This window comes from Equus quagga, chromosome 5, assembly GCF_021613505.1.
Source record: "Equus quagga isolate Etosha38 chromosome 5, UCLA_HA_Equagga_1.0, whole genome shotgun sequence".
NCBI classification, from domain to species: Eukaryota; Metazoa; Chordata; class Mammalia; order Perissodactyla; family Equidae; genus Equus; species Equus quagga.
Window position 1 is genome coordinate 120272662 of NC_060271.1, and position 19602 is coordinate 120292263.

Consider the following 19602-nt stretch of genomic DNA (forward strand, 5'->3'; position numbering starts at 1 on the left):
TCCCTCCACACCCAGGCCGGGAGCCTCCATTCTGAACTCACTCCATTCACGGCTTCTCTCCCACGGTCACATTTAGCCATCTGCTTCTTCTTTTTCATGTGGGACTGTGTATTTTTTTTCCTCGTCAGTGTTATGCGAAACATTTAGCAATGAAGTAGCAAATAAAAATACTACATATCATCTAGAATTCATACAAAATTGTAGTTGGCTTTAACGCATCTAAAGGTTGATAAAAAGAAACACATAGATGCTTCTTAAAGGCTTATTTATATTTTATTACACATTACACACATCTCACTCCATTGAGAAAATTTAGAAGTTGATGTGGTTCTCTCTGTCACAAGCCTCTGTGGCGAAGATTACAGCGACTAGAGAACATTTTTCCTTGGAACACAACGCACTCGTCTCGCAATTACCCCCGCAGACAGAAATGGTGCAAAAATCCGGCCGCACTCCAGCAGTCTTTGGAAGGGAGGGTTTCTGCACTTTTTTCCCCCCAAAGCGTGCACTCCCGCATTGTCTAGCTCTCTATCCTCCACCCTGCTGGGCGTCTCTGGTCTTCACTCCAAATTCAGGATGTGGCTGGAGAACCATCACCTCTCAGACAGACGTTCTGATTCCCTGGAAGCAGGCACAGCTGGCATCTACCCCATCACACCCTCATACACAGAAATAGGGGCTGTCACAAGGCTGCAGATGGTGAGGGCTAAGTTGGCTGTGCTAGGGGGACTGAAGGTGGTCAGGAGTGAGAGCTCCTGGGCTGCAGGAAGGCTCATGTCAGGGCTTAATCTAGGCCCTGGAGGGTGAGAGCACCTGAGAGACCAACCTGGAGACATTCAGAAGGCGCGGGTCTTAGTTTGGGTTCCCTCCAAAGCAGACCTGGAACACGGAGTTGGATGCAAGCGGTTTCTTTGGGAGCTGATCCAAAGAAGCACCGTGAAGGAGCAGGGATGTGAGACAGGACAGGAGAAAAGCCAATCAAGGAAGCATTCACGAGTGGGTTACTCCTGCTGGCGACGCTCTGAGAGTCTATCTAAGAGTTGTCGCACCAAGAGATGAGGTCCAGGAAGCTGGGGTAGTCATTCATCACTCCTCGCCTCTCATTGGTTTTGGTGTATCAATCCCCTGCACCTCCAGCCTGTGCCATGGGTGGGCTGGGCACCCTCACACAGAGAGGTGCAAAGCAGGAAGTGTCAGCAGGTGATCCTCAGCCTGGGGAACGGGCGGGGCACTGACAGCCTCTCACAGTCGGTGCGCAGGGCCCTCATCAACACCTGAAACCTGCTGGGCACTGCAGCGTCAGCACCTGTTCAGTTGCCTGGTCTCTGGGACCCTACCTTTCTGAGTGAGAGGGAGACACACACTGCTTGTCACAGTCAGAGACCTTGACTGTGCTCATCCCCACAGTACCCACCATGTCAAATGTGTTTGTAATGTGATCATCTGCTATCCGTCGGCCACGCAGCAATCATGTATGAAAAATAACAATGAGGAGCAAATTAAGTGATCTGTCTGCAAGCAGCCTGTTCCAAGGAGGAAGGGCTGCTGTTGACAAATCTATTAAAATTATACATAAATTATCTAAGAGCACAAAGATACATGTTCAGAACGAGGACACTGATTGAGGGCATTTTAAATACAACCAGGATTAAATCATCTTATCTCCTCTAAGTGAGGTAATAATAAAGAGAAGAAGTGGGAGAAATAAACCACACCCATCACCTTCCTGACCAAAAAAAGTTCAGAATTTTCATTTTTCAGGATTATGACACCTTAAAACACTAAGACTTCTGGGTGCTGCCAAGAATCCTCCATAAAATGGGTTATAGGACAGCAGGATCCAGAGAGGCCCCTGGGTGACCTCAAAATGGGAAAAGGAGAGCTATGGGGCCAGGTGTGCCTTTCTCATGAAGCAGAACCCGGACAAGGATTTGAGGCAAGTGGCTTATTTTGGCGGGTGATCCCCGAAAGCTCAGGTAGGCGAGTGGGGAAGAGAGACAAGTCAGTGAAGGAAGCCAACACAGATCGCTCTAAATGGGCAGGTCGTCACTGCGGGCACCTGGGCCAATCCCACTGGGGACTCTGGGGGACAAGGAGAAGCATGTCTCAGAGTGGTCACACCTGAGGTGTGAGGAAGCTGGAGTGTTTGCTGCAACTCCCCATTTCCCATCGGCTGAGAGCTCCTACAGGAAATTAACTCCTTGGCACTTTAGTTCTGCCCCAAGCGGTCAGCAAAGGCTCCGGGGGCGCCGGGCTGGGGAGGACTCTGGGAAATGAGCCTCCAACATGTGCAAACACACTGTGCTAGAAACTCATAACCTCTGATTACTTGGACGGAATTCAATTTGCCACTTTCAAAAGTCTAACAAAAACAGACTACCCCCCCACCCCCATGTAATCACTGAATAATATTATAATCATTTTGCATGAAAATTGCATTATTTCCCTGATGGAAGCATAGGCTTTGAACCTCTCAGGGCTTCGCCTGCTACATTACTTTTCAAAGTATGAAGTAGCAGGTTTCAATTATGGGAAAAAAATTTAAAACAGTAACAGCACAATACATAGTGTGATCCAGACGAAGAGAATACACATTTTCCAAGACAGCCACCTTGATTAGTGGCTGTGACTGTTAAACACATTTCAGGTAATATAGTGATAATGGACATTAATAGTAGCAATAGTGCTGAAGTGCTGGAATATAATCATTTCTGATTATATTACTATTTCCTTTTGTGGAGCACACTGCATATTTCCAAATGACTCTATGCTCATTAAACCACACAAAAGCCCAGCGGCAGGTCGGTAGAAAGGTGGTCAGAAGGAGCTTGCAATTCCTGGTGTTTGGAAAGTGGGGAAGGATGGTGGCCAGAGCTCTTGGGGGGCCCAGCAGACCCAGGACCATCCTCTGAGATCTGGCTCCATCAGAGACCTCTGCCTATATTCAAAGACATAGGCTACTGAACAGCCAGTGAAGAAATGCTCATATGTGCCATGTCACCAGCTGATGGGTGTTAAAGGAGAATTTGGTAAATTAACAAGTTTTGTCTATGCTCAAATACACGGTCATCTTTCCCCCTCATCTCCCATTATCCCTCAGAAAAAAAGCGTGTTTCCTTATATTCAATATAGCCAATATATCAAGTGATAGATTCCTTATCAATAAAAAGACTCATCTTACAGTATACTCTTCCACCTAATTTAGTTAACACAGATGCAGTAATTATTCTTGGAATTATGACTTCACAATTTTAGTGTTTGGATGTTGTTGTAAACAAGACTTTTAAAGACCACCTTAAATAGAAACCCAGCAATGGTTAATTGCTGCAAGAAATCATGAATATCCACCTATAAGGCAAATGAAAAAAAAAAACCACAACTGACTCAACTTATGGGAATGGGACCTGTGGCTTGAGATAAAATTTTAAAGGAAAGGGTAATCCTCTGATTCAAAAAGTGCCATCTCTTGAAAACTTGGATGAGAGTGAGGATCCTGAGCTCTGAAAAACTGTCAGTGGACTCAAAACGCCACTTTAGTGACAAAATACATCGGGAAAACGTACACATTGGAGTTGAAACCGCACATGACAGGTCTGAATAATGACTCACGGCACAAAAGTGGGAAAGGTAGTATTTTAAAACCAACGTTTTATATATTTTGTAATTTTAAAGATGCGTAACTAAAGTAATGAACTAAATGTTATAAGTAAACAGTTTGTCGTTTCATCTATAGTTCCCCCAAAAATCATTTATTCAGGTTGGCTAAAAAATTGTTTTGGAGCCCTTTTCTTTGGGAAAGTGAGGAACCGTCTTATATTTGGGCATACAGTCAGTATGCTGGCAAAGGCCGAATTTGATCTACACGTCAAAGCCATCAGGGCACTAGACGGTCTTTGGTCCAACACAACAATACCTTCATTGCACAGATGGGAAATCTGAAGCCCAGAGAATTCTCTGCTCTACCACGAAATCCTTCTAAGAAGTGAGAAGTTGAAGGAAGCTGAGAAATCTGAACATGGCTTCTCCCATGACACCCCACGTGACAGTGGCCAGGCCTAGGGCTCTTCCTGTGACACATAGGGATAATTTGGGGCTATGAACTGACCAGTCACAAACCAAGCCCAAAGAACCCACCTGTAGCAGGTTATTCTAGCCCACTACCTGTAGCGGGTTATTCTGGTGATTATACCGTGAGGCTTGCCTTCTCTTCCAGAGGGTTCTTTCTCCCTCTGGATCACAGACGAGTTTGCATTTCCTAAGCCCTGCCAGAACCCTGTCACTGCTTAAAAAAATGAAGACCCATCCATTTATTTAAACGCCTACATAAATATGAAGATACGTCTCTGATCTTCTTTCCAAATGGGAGGAGCAGGGCTGAAATGTGCCAGGTGGGAGTCTTCCTCTGGCCCTACCTCTGCCAATCACCCTCGGCCTCCCTGAGCAGCAAAAATCTCTTCTCTCCTCTGGCCTGTGCAGCCCCTTCTACCTGCGAGCCCCAGTCTCCTCTTTCTGCTGTCAGTCCTGGGCCAGGGGCTGTCACACTCAACCATCCCTCCTAATGGGAGGAGGAGCTGCTGTAATTAAAACTCTGGAAAGCGGATCTGCGGATCTGTGCTGGCTAATGATGTAGCCTTGGGCCCTGACATTGACTTTAACTTTTATTAGTCATGCAAATCCACCTTACCCCCCCCAGCAAAGATAGGGGAGAAAGGGTGCCTTTGCTAGTAGGGTGGGGTGTCCTGATGGAGGAGTTACATGATGTTACTGGGATCCACTTAAATGTTTCACGAAGCAAAGAGCAAATTTGATTTCCCAGAAGCACACTTCCCTCAAGTGTTTCTCTTTCAATGGGGCATTTCAGGCACAAAGAGCCTAAAAAATGAACAGCCAAATGAGTACTCCTCATCAGGAAGAATTAAACCGGCGACCTAAGGGCCACACTCCTCAAAGCTGCAGACGTGGAATTTCTGGAGCAGCTGCAGAATGCACTGGAACATAGGAATTATGAATTGAGACCCTGTGGCTGCTCAAGTCTGGTTCCCAAAAGGGAGACAGAAAAAACCACAGGTTATCTCATGCTTCTTTACAAGCCCAGTCTCAGTCAAGTCCTGGCTCCCTCATTTACAAGCTTCTTGACCCCTCTGCCTCAGTCTCCTCAGCTGTATAATGGGCATAACAAGAGCATTTCCCCAAGGGCTGCTGGGAGAGTAAAAGAGGTAATTCTGTAAGGTACTTAGAAAAGTTCCTGACATACTGTAGGTACTCAATAAATGTTAGCGATTATTGTTTGATCTTGTCTGCCACCAAAACTATCTTCCTAAGACACAAATCTGGTTTCTTCTCATTTGGAATACTTTAGTGGCTTCTCATTGAACAGACAAAATCCAAAACACTTGGCATGGTATCTGTGGCACCAGCCCTACCCTAGCGACTTCTGCCCTCACCTGACATGATGCCTCCACTCTGAACCACTGGAAGTTCCTGAGCGTGCACCGTGCTCCCTGACACCTCCACGCCTTTCCACAGGGGTTGCCTCCACCTGTCCTGTCTGTCCCTCATCTTCTGCTTGGCCAGCTCTGCTGTGCATGTCTAAGTGCCCAACCTCTGAGCTCCTGCAGTTACCGTATGTATACAGTTATTGAGGCACCCTATCCACATTTCGAACCAGATCAGTTTTTGTTGTGGGGGCTGTCCTGTGCATCATAGGGTCTTTAGCAGCATCCCTGGCCTTCACCCACTAGATGCCAGTAGCATCCCTTCTCTCCCCATACCAAAGTTACGACAATCAAAAATATCTCCGGAAATTGCCTGATGACCGACCCCCAGGGGAGGGAAGGGGATGAAACTGCCCCTGGTTGATAACCACTGCTCTAAGCTATAAGCCCCTTGAACATACAGGCTATAACTTATTCATTTCTATATCACTGGGACCTGGTCCAGTACTTGGCAAGTAGTAAGTGCTCAATAAATGCCTGTTGAAAAGGAAAGGAGAAAATAAAATGAATGTAGTGCTCATAACTTAGTAAACATTTCCCCCAAGGATGAGACAAACATGTTGGATCAAATAATGAATAAACAAATGAGATGCAGACAGAGTCTGATAAGTGAATAAACACACAGTATGTATGTGGAACAAAGAAGTTCCTCTCATGATTTCAACATCTTAAAGAAAAATTTCAACCCCCATGGCCTTCCAGCTTCCCCTCTCCTGTCCTACTGAGCTCCTCTGCAGCCCAGTGAAACTTCTTCAAGGCTTCCCTGGGCCTCACGTCTGCTTCTTTATCTCCCATTCCTCCCTCAGCTCACTCCTCAGCCTGTTGCTCATCTCAAGTTCTCTTCCGAAGGTCACCAACGATCTCCACGTTGCTAAATCCAGTGGAACATCTCCACTCTTCATCTTGTTTGCTATCCCAGAAGCCTTCAACACGGATGACCATTCCTTGAAAGCAGGGATGATAATCATGATATTTAACAACTGGTATGGTGTGGGCGCTGTCCAATCACTGTGGACGCACTGACCACTCAGACGGGTCACTGGGCATCAACCGTCTGTTTCATTGCGCTGTGTGTACAGGCTGAACATAAACCTTGCTTGAAACACTTTCTTCCCTTAGCTTCCAGGACACAACAATCTCTTTTTTTTTCCCTCCTCCTCTGGTTGTTATTTCTCAGTCTATTTTGCAGGATCACCCTCCTCTCTGGCTATTAAATATGACAGTTCCTTGAGGATTTTTCCTAGGCTCTCTTCTCTTTCTCTCTCTTTTTTTGTTCACTCTATTCTCTGCCCCCCAGAAGATCGAATCCATGTTCAAAGCTTCAATTACCCTCCATATGCTGAGGACTCCCCCAAACATATTATCTCCAGCCCCTACCTGTCCTCTGAACTCCAGATATGTACATCTCACCTGCCTATCTGCACCTCTAATTTGATGTCTCAAAGGCAACTCAACCTATCATGCCCCTTCCTCTGATGCAAACAAAACAAAACGAAGAAACAGGGGCTTCCCCAGTGCTTCCAGTCTCAGTGGACAGCACCACTAACCACCTTATTTTACAAACCTGACACCTAGGAGCCATCCTGCAGGCTCTCTCCCTCCATACCCACCCTGTCAACACGCCTGCGGAAAGATCTCTCGTCTCCATCTACTTCTCTTTACCTCCATTGCCACCGTCCTCTCCTGCAACAGTCTTTTTACTTGGTCCCCCTGAATCCTCACTGCTCTTCTCCGATCTGTTCTCATGTTGCAGCCAGAGAGACTTTTCTCAGAATGCAAATCTGATCCTGTTTCTCTCCAGCTTTAAACCTTCCTCATTAGTCTCAGGTAAGAGTGGAGCCCCAGCATGGCCCCAAGGCTGTGCATGGACTGGTTACCACTTCCTTTCCTGCTTCATCGTAACTCTCTCGTCTACATTCTACCACACTGGCCTTCTTTCAATTTCTGGAATGTTCCACACTCCTGTCACAGGGCCTTTCCATGTGCTGTTTCCTCTCCCTTTTCATCTGGTTAACATTGATTCAGAGCCCAACTCAAGCACCAACTTCTGAGGAAAGCCTGCCTTGACTTGAGACTATATCACACCCCCATTTGTAGAACTATGAGCATATCTTTCCTTCAAGCACCTGTGTTCATAATTATAACTTTCATTTGTGATTACACGGTTAATTTCCGTCTTCCTTGCCTAGAGCATAAGCTCCATACAGACAGAGACTATGCTCGCTTTTGCTTACCTCTGTGTTTCTAGTTCAGGGGTCAGCAAACTATGGATGGCCTGTGGGCCAAATCCAGCCCCATGCCTGTTTTTGTCAATAAAGTTTTACTGGAACAAAGCTACACTCACGTGTTTATGTATTGTCCACGGCTGCTTTTGCCCGACAAGAGTCGGGTAGTTGTAACAGAGATAATATGGCCCTCAAATCCTAAAACATTTACTCTATAGAAAAAATCTGTCAACCCCTGCCCTAGTCTGGAGCACCAGTGCCTAGCAGAAAGCAGATATTCCATACGAATTTGTTAAATGAATGAGTAAATGGGCAAGCTGAATAAATGAGCTTCTAATAGATGCCTGGGTGTCTGCAGAGTGAGAGATCCAAATAAGCCCTCTCTAGGCCAATGCTGGCCACCTGCAGGCGAGCACTGGAGCCCATGGGGCAGTTATTCATGTGCTAACCCTCACACTTTACCCCAGGAGTGGAGATCCCTGAATTTTCTTTGGATTCCCAGCCAGTAGATCACTCCAGGCAAGGAGTAGGCCTTTCATCTGACTACAGGACCCTTGCTTCTGGTACTTCAGAGCCTGGAAAACTTTCACGGGCCATCCTGCACCAGCTGGATGCTGTCACAATCCTGTGATAGCCTTAAAGGAAGAATAGGGAATTCCAGAGCCACTCCCACCTTGGGGACACTGGGGGTACTCCATGGGCCCAAAGAAGTCTAAATCACACAGTAGAGGGGGTGGTCCTGGGTGGGAAAGGAGCCCAGAACCACACCAAAACCCCTGAAGTGACATAGCCAAAGGAGAGGGATGTGGGAGATGAAGGAGAGCACTAAGACCCTTGCTGTCGCTCCTCCTATCCAAAGGCCCCAGGACCCTACAGCTTGGTGCTTGCTCCACAGCAGCACTACCCACAGGACGGCTGCCTTAGCCACTCCAGTCCCCGAAGACCTGGCCATTCCTTGTTCAGAGCCCATTCTGAGTTCAGCCTTTGGTCAAACATCACCCTGTACCAGTTCCTGTGTCTGCATGAGGGTCACTCTCCCTATCTCCTGAGCATCTCAGAGCAGGGCCTGCTTTATTCTCCTCCTGCCTCTGTCACCACGCCTTCCAGCTCCAACCCCTGGATCAGGAAGGCACAGATCCAGGCACACAGGAGGATCCCAGCAAACACCTGGAAAAGGCGAACAGGCCTCAGCATGCGCTCGATCTGAGCTGCACTGCCCCTGACACCTGAGACGCTGATGGCCACCACCCCGCTCGCTTCCGCCCAGGCCTGCATCTTCTGTGGTGTGTGTGCCCTGGAGTGACCCTGTCTCCCTCCTCCCTCTGCTCAGCACTGTCTCAGCTGGTCCCTGTCAGAACATTTCAAACCAGCCTGGGTGCACGTGCTGTCCACCCCTGTAGGTTACTGGACTCCACGCAGGGTTCTTCTGGAGCTGCCATCCTGGGAAAATTTCAAAGTCGAGAAGTAGAAATCTCTTTTTTAATTTTTTTGGTAGGAGAAGACTCCAGAATCTTAATTCTCCTAAATAAGTTGTAGAGAATTCCCAAAGCAGCGAGGACACTGCATTCCAGCTGAAGCGTGAAAGGTGGCCGGAACAGAAAATGCAATGTGAGCATTTACACCGCAGAACAAATAGCCAGAAACCTGCCGCGATGGCTCGGGAGAACGTTTCTGGCTCTTCACTCGTGGGTGCTAGATGCGCGCACCATGTGGCTTTACCAGAGCAAGAGTTTCAGATTTAGTTCTCAGATGTTTTGTTAAGATCCACGGAAAACAGAATGAACACTCCTGAGCAAAGCCCAGATCCCGGCTCCAAAGATTCTAGAAGATCCTCTTCCACCTGCATCTCCCTGGGTCACCGGCACAACTCAACGAGCGCTAGGCCACTAGGGGGACCCGCTGGCGGCTCTGTGGCGGCTCCCCTCAGCCCTGTCTCTGTCACTGCCCCGCTGCATCAAGGACCAGGGGTCTTCTCTGCCTTGGTTTCTCCACTTACAGAAACGGAGAGAAAGCCAGCTCCTGTCATCACACAGGAACCTGTTCAGAAGAGGAATCCTTTGAAAACAGGCTTGGTGGCTGTATCCCTCTGCTAGAGCTGCCCTAGCACAACACCACAGACTGAGAGGCTTACACAACATCAGTTTTCCTCACAGTTCGGAGGCACTGGGAGTTAGGGCTTCAGCAAATCAATTTGGGGGAGACACAAGGCAGTGCATAACTGTGGCTAATGAATGAGCCACAGAGCACGCTTTACCACGTTGCAGAAGAATTAAGGAAACCAGGACACCATCCCTCCGCTGAGGCTTCACCCAGCGGATGCACCCCATGGCAAACTTGTCTGTCCTCAGAGGACGTTCTCGAGCAGAAGAGTGAGTAAAATCCATAACCCAAAATATCTCCCATTAACTAGATTTACATTTATTTATTTGTTTTTAACAAGGGACTTCACTAAAAACAAACAGACAAATCAATGATGATGATAATAATAGTAAGAGTAAACCAACCAACAACCAATTCATCCAAGCATAGCTGTATTTTTAACTTAAAATAGGTTACAGTTGACCAGGATTGTTTTAGACCTGAAATGTAACTCTGAACTACAATACACAACATTTATAAAATGTAAAGTTAGTTAGCTTTTTCACAGAGTATTGTAAATTAGTCACAAAAGACCAAGGACTATATAGAAGTGGTCCAGTTTTATGGGTGAACCAAACTTTGTTACCAATTGTTTCAGAGACTAAAGATGACAATTGTACCAAAAGGAGCCAGCCCCGAGAAGAGACTGTTCTAGAGGCATCCAAGGGTGGTCTTATTTAATTCACAATATGTTTGTCTCTAGAGACTACAAACTGATTGAACCCAGGATGTGGATGTGAGAAAAAATAAACATGCCCCCGCCTCCTATTTCCACGAGTTGTTGCACTCAGCATAAAACCCTCAGCTCCAACCGAATATAGCAATACATCAAAAAGATTATACACCATGATCAAGTGGGATTTATACCAGGGACACAGGGATGGTTCAACATCCGCAAGTCAATCAACGTGATACACTACATCAACAAAATGAAAAACAAAAACCACATGATCATCTCAATAGATGCAGAGAAAGCATTTGACAAGATCCAACACCCATTTATGATAAAAACCCTCAATAAAATGGGTATAGAAGGAAAGTACCTCAACATAATAAAGGCCATATATGACGAACCCACAGCCAACATCATACTCAATGGACAAAAACTGAAAGCCATCCCTCTGAGGACAGGAACAAGACAAGGGTGCCGACTTTCACCACTCCTATTCAACATAGTACTGGAGGTGTTGGCCAGAGCAATTCGGCAGGAAAAAGAAATACAAGGAATCCAAATAGGTAATGAAGAAGTAAAACTCTCGCTGTTTGCAGACGACATGATCTTATATATAGAAAACCCCAAAGAATCCATAGAAAGACTATTAGAAATCATCAAGAACTACAGCAAAGTAGCAGGGTATAAAATCAACATACATAAATCAGTAGCATTTCTATACACTAACAATGAACTAACAGAAAAAGAACTCAAGAACTCAATCCCATTCACAATCGCAACGAAAAGAATAAAATACCTTGGGATAAACTTAACCAAGGAAGTGAAGGATCTATACAATGAAAACTACAAGACTTTCTTGAAAGAAATTGATGACAACATAAAGAGATGGAAAGACATTCCATGCACATGGATTGGAAGAATAAACATAGTTAAAATGTCCATACTACCTAAAGCAATCTACAGATTCAATGCTATCTCAATCAGAATCCCAAGAACATTCTTCACAGAAATTGAACAAAGAATCCTAAAATTCATATGGGGCAACAAAAGACCGCGAATTGCTAAAGCAATCCTGAGCAAGAAAAACAAAGCCGGAGGCATCACAATCCCCGATTTCAAAACATACTACAAAGCTACAGTGATCAAAACAGCATGGTACTGGTACAAAAACAGGTCCACAGATCAATGGAACAGAATTGAAAGCCCAGAGATAAAACCACACATCTATGGACAGCTAATCTTCGACAAAGGAGCAGAGGGCCTACAATGGAGAAAAGAAAGTCTCTTCAACAAATGGTGCTGGGAAAACTGGACAGCCACATGCAAAAGACTGAAAATCGACCATTCTTTTTCACCACACACCAAAATAAACTCAAAATGGATCAAAGACCTAAAGATTAGGCCGGAAACAATAAGTCTTCTAGAAGAGAATATAGGCAGTACACTCTTTGACATCAGTTTCAAAAGAAACTTTTCGGACACTATAACTCCTCAGTTGAGGGAAACAATAGACAGAATAAACAAATGGGACTTCATCAGACTAAAGAGCTTCTTCAAGGCAAGGGAAAACAGGATTGAAACAAAAAAACAGCTCACTAATTGGGAAAAAATATTTACAAGCCACTTATCCGACAAAGGGTTAATCTCCATAATATACAAAGAACTCACACGGCTTAACAACAAAAAAACAAACAACCCGATCAAAAAATGGGCAGAGGACATGAACAGACATTTCTCAAAAGAAGATATAAATATGGCCAATAGACACATGAAAAGATGTTCATCATCGCTAATCATCAGGGAAATGCAAATCAAAACTACACTAAGATATCACCTTACACCCGTTAGATTGGCAAAAACATCCAAAACCAAGAGCGATAAATGTTGGAGAGGTTGTGGAGAAAAAGGAACCCTCATACACTGTTGGTGGGAATGCAAACTGGTACAGCCACTATGGAAAACAGTATGGAGATTTCTCAAAAAGTTAAAAATAGAAATACCCTATGACCCAGCCATCCCATTACTGGGTATCTATCCTAAGAACCTGAAATCAGAAATCCCAAGAGTCCCTTGCACCCCTATGTTCATCGCAGCATTATTTACAATAGCCAAGATGTGGAACCAGCCTACATGCCCAGAAACTGATGATTGGATAAAGAAGATGTGGTATATATACACAATGGAATACTACTCAGCCATAAAAAAAGACAAAATTGGCCCATTTGCAGCAACATGGATGGACCTCGAGGGTATTATGTTAAGCGAAATAAGCCAGTCAGAGAAAGACGAACTCTATATGACTCCACTCATAGGTGGAAGTTAACATATTGACAAGGACATCTGATCTGTGGTTACCAGGGAAAAGGGGGGGAGAGGGGAGGGCACAAAGGGGGAAGAGGTGTACCCACAACATGACTAACAATAATGTACAACTGAAATCTCACAAGGTTGTAATCTATCATAACATTAATAAAAAAAAGAAAAACAAAAACCCTCAGCTCCAGAAGTGAAAGGCTCTGTGGAATAGGATGCTGAGCACCCAAGGGAGGCAGCCTGGCTGCTCAGCCCACACTCACACCTGGCGCTTGGTGTCTGATGGGCAGCGGGCACCAAGAACCATTGGTTGTAGGGAATTTTTTCAAAAACCCATTCACTGTGGAAGAGATCTGGGCAAGGGAGAAATGCAAGCAGAAAAATACAAGAATAGAGGGATGGCAAAAATCACAGAGAAACTATGAGCAGAGCTTTCTACGAATCATGAGAGACTGTGGAAATGAAACAAGTAAATCATTATTCAGTTTTCTGATATGACTATGAAAGGAAACAAAAAAGCTGAACAAATAATTGCTTTAAAACGTGCAATCTGCATCTTTTCAAAAATAAACTCAGGATTTTGTAAAGAATGTATATCAAGGTTATACAAACATCAAGACTATACATATTATAGGTCAATTTAAACCCTGGGGGTTTAAATAAAATCCATCCTACTAAGCTTAAAAATAAAGTTATTTTTAAAACAATTACTATACGAAACAAAGAATAAACATACTAGTTTATTCTCTTACTAAGCTGATCCCACAATACAATCCAGTAAATCTCCAGCACAATGTGAACGGGATGGGAGGGGAGTGGGAGAGAAGCCCTGGCCGGAGCACAAAGGGCCCAGGCGTGAGGTTAAGGATTCTGTACTTTTTTCTCTGGCAAAGCAGAGCCAATAGAGGTTTTAAAGGAAGAACTGACTCCATCAAATTTGTAATTTCAAAAGATTACTCACCGGTTAAAAGCCCCTAATGAAAACATTAGCCATCAGCTGAAACAAATGCAAAACAATTAAGTGCTGAACAGGACCTTCGAAGCAGACGCCTTCTCCTAATTCGCCGTCTTCAATGATGTTAGACAGCCAGTCGGCCGCTGGTCCCACGTTTAGGGCTCGCTGCCCTTGTTTCAATCACTGTAAAATCCCCACGACATTAAACTTCTCCCCAAATGCCGTCCTAAAATGTCTTCCTTTTTAAGGAGTAAACCGCAGGTCAAGTAAAAAGTGCTGGAGTTTGCCTATTGTAAGAGAGAGCCTGAATTTTCTTCGACAAAAAAAAAAACAAACACCCACAAAATACCAAGTCCCTCTATTTTATGATCTTGCTTTTTCTAAATATTCATGTAAGCTGACCTTTTCAAGGCATCGCCTGGAACTGAAAACATGCTGGTAATAAATCGTGTTTCTCAGGCTTAATTGAAGCAGTGTCTTTGCTGTGAGTCAGGGGCTCTGTTTCCATTTCTCAGGGCGCCGGGAGAAGCAAAACTCAGTGAGGCATCATGGGGCTGCCAGGACGGGGCGGGCTCTGGTTCCAGGGGACAGGCCCCCTCCACACCCCCAGCAAGGATTGTGTATGCACAAGGCCCTCCTCCTGCATTTCCCATCTTCAAATTCTCCAAGTGCTTTCCTGGGAACTGTTACTAGAGGGTGACCAGGGACCATGGACACCTTTGGCAGCCTGGTGAAGTCTGTGGACCCCTTTTCAGAATAATGCTTTCGAATGCATAGAATAAAGCACATAGGATGATAAAAGAAACCAATCACTTTTAAGCATAGTTATCAGAATATTAAAAAATAAAATGTTAATATGGTAATAAATGTCTTTATTAAGGCATTAAATAATAAAGTCGTGTCATATTTAAAAGTACCATCATTTCAGAGTAGTGATGACTGTAAACAATATATATATATATATATTTTTTTTTTTGGTGAGGAAGATTGGCCCTGAGCTAACATCTGTTGTCAATCTTATTCATTTTGCTTGAGGAAGATTGTTGCTGAGCTAACATCTGTGCCACTCTTCCTCTATTTTGTATGTGGGACACTGCCTCAGCATGGCTTGGTGAGGGGTGTGTAGGTCTGCACCCAGGATCCAAACCTGCAAACCCTGGGCCACCGAAGCGGAGTGCATGAACTTAACCACTATGCCACCAGTACAGCCTCTTTAAATTATATTTTGAGACATGTGCAACAAGGATGGACATATCTGTGATTCCTACTGGTGACAACCAAACAGGCACTACCATTACTACTCTGGTTTGTTGCCCACATCCATAAATGGAAGGAACGAAAACTTTCACTTGGCCAATAAAGACACCATTTTCCCTTCATAGTCACAGACCTCCTGTGCTTGACCATGTATGGGAAACAACAGCCCACGGATGTGCTCCTTGTACAGTGCTGTAAGGTGGGGATGCTATTTCCCAACTCTATGTAAGCACAGAGCATCTCTCTCGACCTCTCTGGGGATGCTACCGCCTGAATTCTGTGGGACTGTTCTGAAGACCCAATGTGAAGTTTCCTTCCCTGATTTATGAATGTTTAAGAAAGAAGCTATAAATGCAAGAGATTAGCAGTCAGTGAACCCAAGGCTTAGACTTATATCCCCGGTGATTTGGGCCCCTGTGACATGCTCCTTATCTCACAAGGATGCTTACGAGACTATGGTGAGAAAATGGGGCTGCGTGTTTTGCCCATCATGAAGCGCTTTTCGAACCATAAGGACTGAATTTGAGATTGATGTTGTTTTCCCGCGTTTTCAGGTGTGGCCGGTGTGGGCTGGAATCCTGGTCCCACCATCATCAGCTGTGGGACTTCGTGGTTATGTTTCTATCCTGTGCCCCAGCTTTCTTACTGGCAAAGGAGCATCTCTTCCTCACAGGGTTTTGTAAAGATGAGATGAGATAATAATACACATCAATGTTTAGAACAGAGCCTGGCACAGAGTAAGCATTCAGTAAACATGGGCCCCTGTAAGTATTTATTACGGTCCCATTTCAGGCCATGACGATGCCTTGGTTGTGACACCAATGCTTCCTCCTTCATCCTCCAAGGTCTGAAACAAAGCAAAGGCCTAGAATACGGGGTGGGTTCTTCCCCAGAGTTCCCACGTGGCAGGGAGGAAAATGTAATACCCCACACTTCCATTTTCAATAGCATTTCTGAAACGCCTCAATATGGGAGACGCACTACAAGCAAACAAAATCCTGAAGCTTCAGAGAAATTCTGCCCCTCGGCCCTATGCCGGCCACGGCTGCATTCTCCTGTCATCGTCTACAGACAGGTAGTTCTGGGACAAAAGACACAGCTGGACCGATATGAGGACTAAGCCGTGGTTGGGTTATATGAAACAGCTGATAATGGTGGGGTGCGGGAGTGTTTGCCAATTTCCAGAGACGCTGGACCCTCATGTCAATCAGAGAACACTGTAGCCGCAGATCAGAAACATTTAAAACATTTTACTTTTACTTTGTTTTCACAAAATGCACACTCCTATAAAAGGAGACAACACAGTTCCTGTTCTTTAGAAGTTTGCAGTCTCTCGGGGAGACGAAGCCAGGCGTGGAAAAGACATAAAAACGCAGAGAGAAAGCACAGGCCCGGCGTCAGTGGGGTGGTTCTGCAGAAGCGCGGCGCGCGCTCCGGAGTAGGGAGCTGCCTTCTCCGGGTCTCCCTACAGAGCCCACTTCTCATGAATTTTATTGAATTCTACGCACCTGGAGATGGAAAGAAGACTGTTCCAAAGGAAGTCGGTAAGTATCTCAGGCTTGTGGGATATATCCTTTATTTTATCCTGTGACTCTTCTAACTGTGTTTGTATCATTGTTACAGTTAATAATATTAATATTAATGTATTACTGCAGAAAGGTAGAGCGGCTCCTTTTAATGAGGGCTGTGATTACACTTACCCTCTCCCAACTTGAGAGTGAAAATGTTGAGGACACAAAGGGGTGACCGATAGCATGAGTGAACCAGGCAGTCCCCTTCCAGGTGACATTCCCAGAACTGTTTCAAATCTCAAAGCCCAAAGAGGGGCCCTAAGTCCTGCCTTGGGAAAAGGGGGTAGGGAGCAGGAGGTTCTAGACTTGGGGCAAAGCGTGCAAGACACACGCAGGGTTACCCAGTCCCTGGGGCACAGGTGCAGCCCCCGGGGGAAGGGTTGTGCAAAGTGCAGTACATATTTGCTGAGAGAATGAAAACAGAGAAGCAGGGCCTCCCAAACAGAGCTGGACAGGCCTTCTGGGAAGGTCAGGACAAGAAAGACGGTAAGAACTCATGTTTCCTGAGCCCTGGGCTGCAGGCACGGCTGGAAGTCTTTACACGTGTTAGCCCAGTGAACTCCATGCAAGTGAGCAATGGAACAGTCCCCATATTAAGATGGGGAAACTAAGGCACAGAGAGGTTAAGCCATTTGCCTAGAGCCACATGGCCAGTTGGCTGTGGAGCTAGGATTCAAACCCAGTCATTTGCCTTCAAAGACGAAACTTGAAAAAACTTACTTAGTTTGTGCTAAGTAAAAGAATCCGTCACAAAAGATCACATATTATATGATTCCATTTATTTGATGTGTCCAGAACAAGGAAATCTATAGAGACACAAAGTAGATGAGTGGTTGCCAGTGGCTGGGAGAAGGGGGGAATGCGGAACGACTGCTAATGGGTATGGGTTTCTTTTTGAGGTGATGAAAATATTGACCGTGGTGATGGTTGCACTATCTGTAAATATATTAAAAACCATTGAATTATACACCTTAAATGGATGAATTGTATGGGATGTGAATTATATCTCAAAAAAACTGTTACAATTTTTTTTTTACTTAGTTCAACACTAATCTCTTGAGAAGAAAACCAGAGAATATACAACTCTGCCTTCACTGGGGGCCTTGGGAAACAACTCAACTTTGTTTCCAAAGGAAATGGATCTAATTGAAAAAACGGGAGGAATATCTATTTTTTTTAGAGTCTTCCAATATCCGCTAATTGAACCCTCAGGCCTGTTCTGCAGAGAAGGGGAGCCAAAGGATCTGGCTGCACAGGGGACCTTGGCCCTCACTCTGTCCTTGTAGCACAGCCACCTGACAGCACTGTCAGGTTATTAAATATGAATTAAGAAAACGTAAGATCTGCCGGCCGAAATCTAAGCTACGGAAAAACAACCCTGACCCTTCACATGATCCCCGTGGAGCAGGTGAACCATCTCCGCCCGGCAGCGGCACATCTTGAACGGGCAGGGCGGCCGCGCGCCCCAGGAAAGCTTGGGAGAGCCGTGTCCCGTCTCACTGAGAAGCCAGAGGAAAGCTGGAGGACAAGGATGGGGCCTGGTTCATGATTAACTCGCTCATGTTCTCCCCACTTGTGTTCTGAATCGCAGAATTGTTTTCCCTGGTATTTGTCACAATGAGGACACGAGCCTTTTAATTGGCGAGCAAGCAGACGTGCCGCTTGAGATGTCAAAAGACTGTCTTTGTTGAGAAGTGGCTCCGTTAAGCAGAGGCCTGGCAAGTTAATGGCTGTGTCCCTGAGTCAGCTGGTGATCCTGGCTTGAGCACAGAACCAAACCAGCCAAAAGAACAGATGTAGTTTATGCAGAACGTTGCCGGACAGCAAAGAATCCGGTGCTGAATTCTGCATTAGACTTGATTCTGTGGGGTTCCAGAAGCCCTGCCCCTCTACGCCTCTGTGCTAAGCAGTGCTTTCTAAGACACCCAGATGCATGGGCTTGTCCAGGGGATAATACTGTGCCTAAGGTCTCCCAATGAGGTAGAAAGCTTACGTTGATGGCCCCAATTAATGGCCTGCCTGTATTCATGTCATTTGCCCTGTAACTTTGTCATACCCTTTCCACCATGACCACCAAGCATCACCATGTGACTTGGTTTGGAAAAGTACGTGTGCATTTCCACTTCGTCTCTCACTTCTCAGGAATTGCTATAAGGACATGCTGACTGGGCTTGCTGGAGGATGAGAGACCAGCCTACCCAGCCAGAGATCTGTTAGCTGAGCCCGAGTCTGAGAGAGCCCATCCAAGATAGCAGAGCCACCTTAGTGACCCACAGCTAACTACAGAGTCACAAATGAAGCCAGCTAAGACCAGAAGAACCAGTTGACCTAAAGACTAGATGAGCAATACTGGATGCTTACTAAGTCACTGAGTTTTGGGGTGGCTTGCTGCGTAGCACTGTTGGGTCAATAGGTAACTGATACATGGGAGAGGGAGATCATGGATCTCAGCCCCCAAAAGATTCAGAGTCTTCGTCTAAAGGTCCCTTGTCACATACAGACACATGGACCAGCGGTATACCTGCTGAACAAGAGAGCATGGAGAAGACATGGCATGGGGAGCCAACGAGCCCAGGCAGGAGCTCAAAGGACAGGAGAGGCAGTAGAATTTACAGAGTGTACACTCTGGAGCCAGATAGCCTGGCTTCAAATTTGGTTCCACCACTTCCTGTGTCATCCTGGGGAAGTTACTTACTCATGGAACCTTAGATTGGCTCAATCGACATCCATTCAACCCTCCTCCTGACATGCCTTTCTGTATTTCAAAGTTGAGAAAGCTAAAATGCATACTCCCTTGCACCTCCAGGGGTTTAGATGTGTTTTAGGTTCTACTAAGCAGACATGCTTGTACATGATCTGAGAGGCCAAGGAAATGAGGTGGGGGCCATAGAGCTGTAGATTCTGCTGTTCTCTTGTCAAGCAGAAGCAAGGAGGACAGTCACTGGCCTTGTGAGTGTGTTGGAAAGCAGGGTAT

At 45.5% G+C, this 19602-nt stretch overlaps 1 protein-coding gene across 3 annotated transcripts in view; it reads right to left on the bottom strand.

Moving 5' to 3' along the window:
* The window catches only part of KLHL29 (kelch like family member 29), a 311959-nt gene that overhangs the window by 237758 nt on the left and 54599 nt on the right, over nucleotides 1–19602 (bottom strand). Inside the window, exon 1 of one of the 3 annotated variants that reach the window (XM_046660076.1) lies at nucleotides 13807–13894. The exons of the other annotated variants lie outside the window; for them this stretch is intronic. The gene's annotated coding sequence lies outside the window, so the exon portion shown is untranslated. Of the gene's footprint in view, nucleotides 1–13806; nucleotides 13895–19602 lie in introns of those variants that run through there. 3 annotated transcript variants of the gene reach the window in all.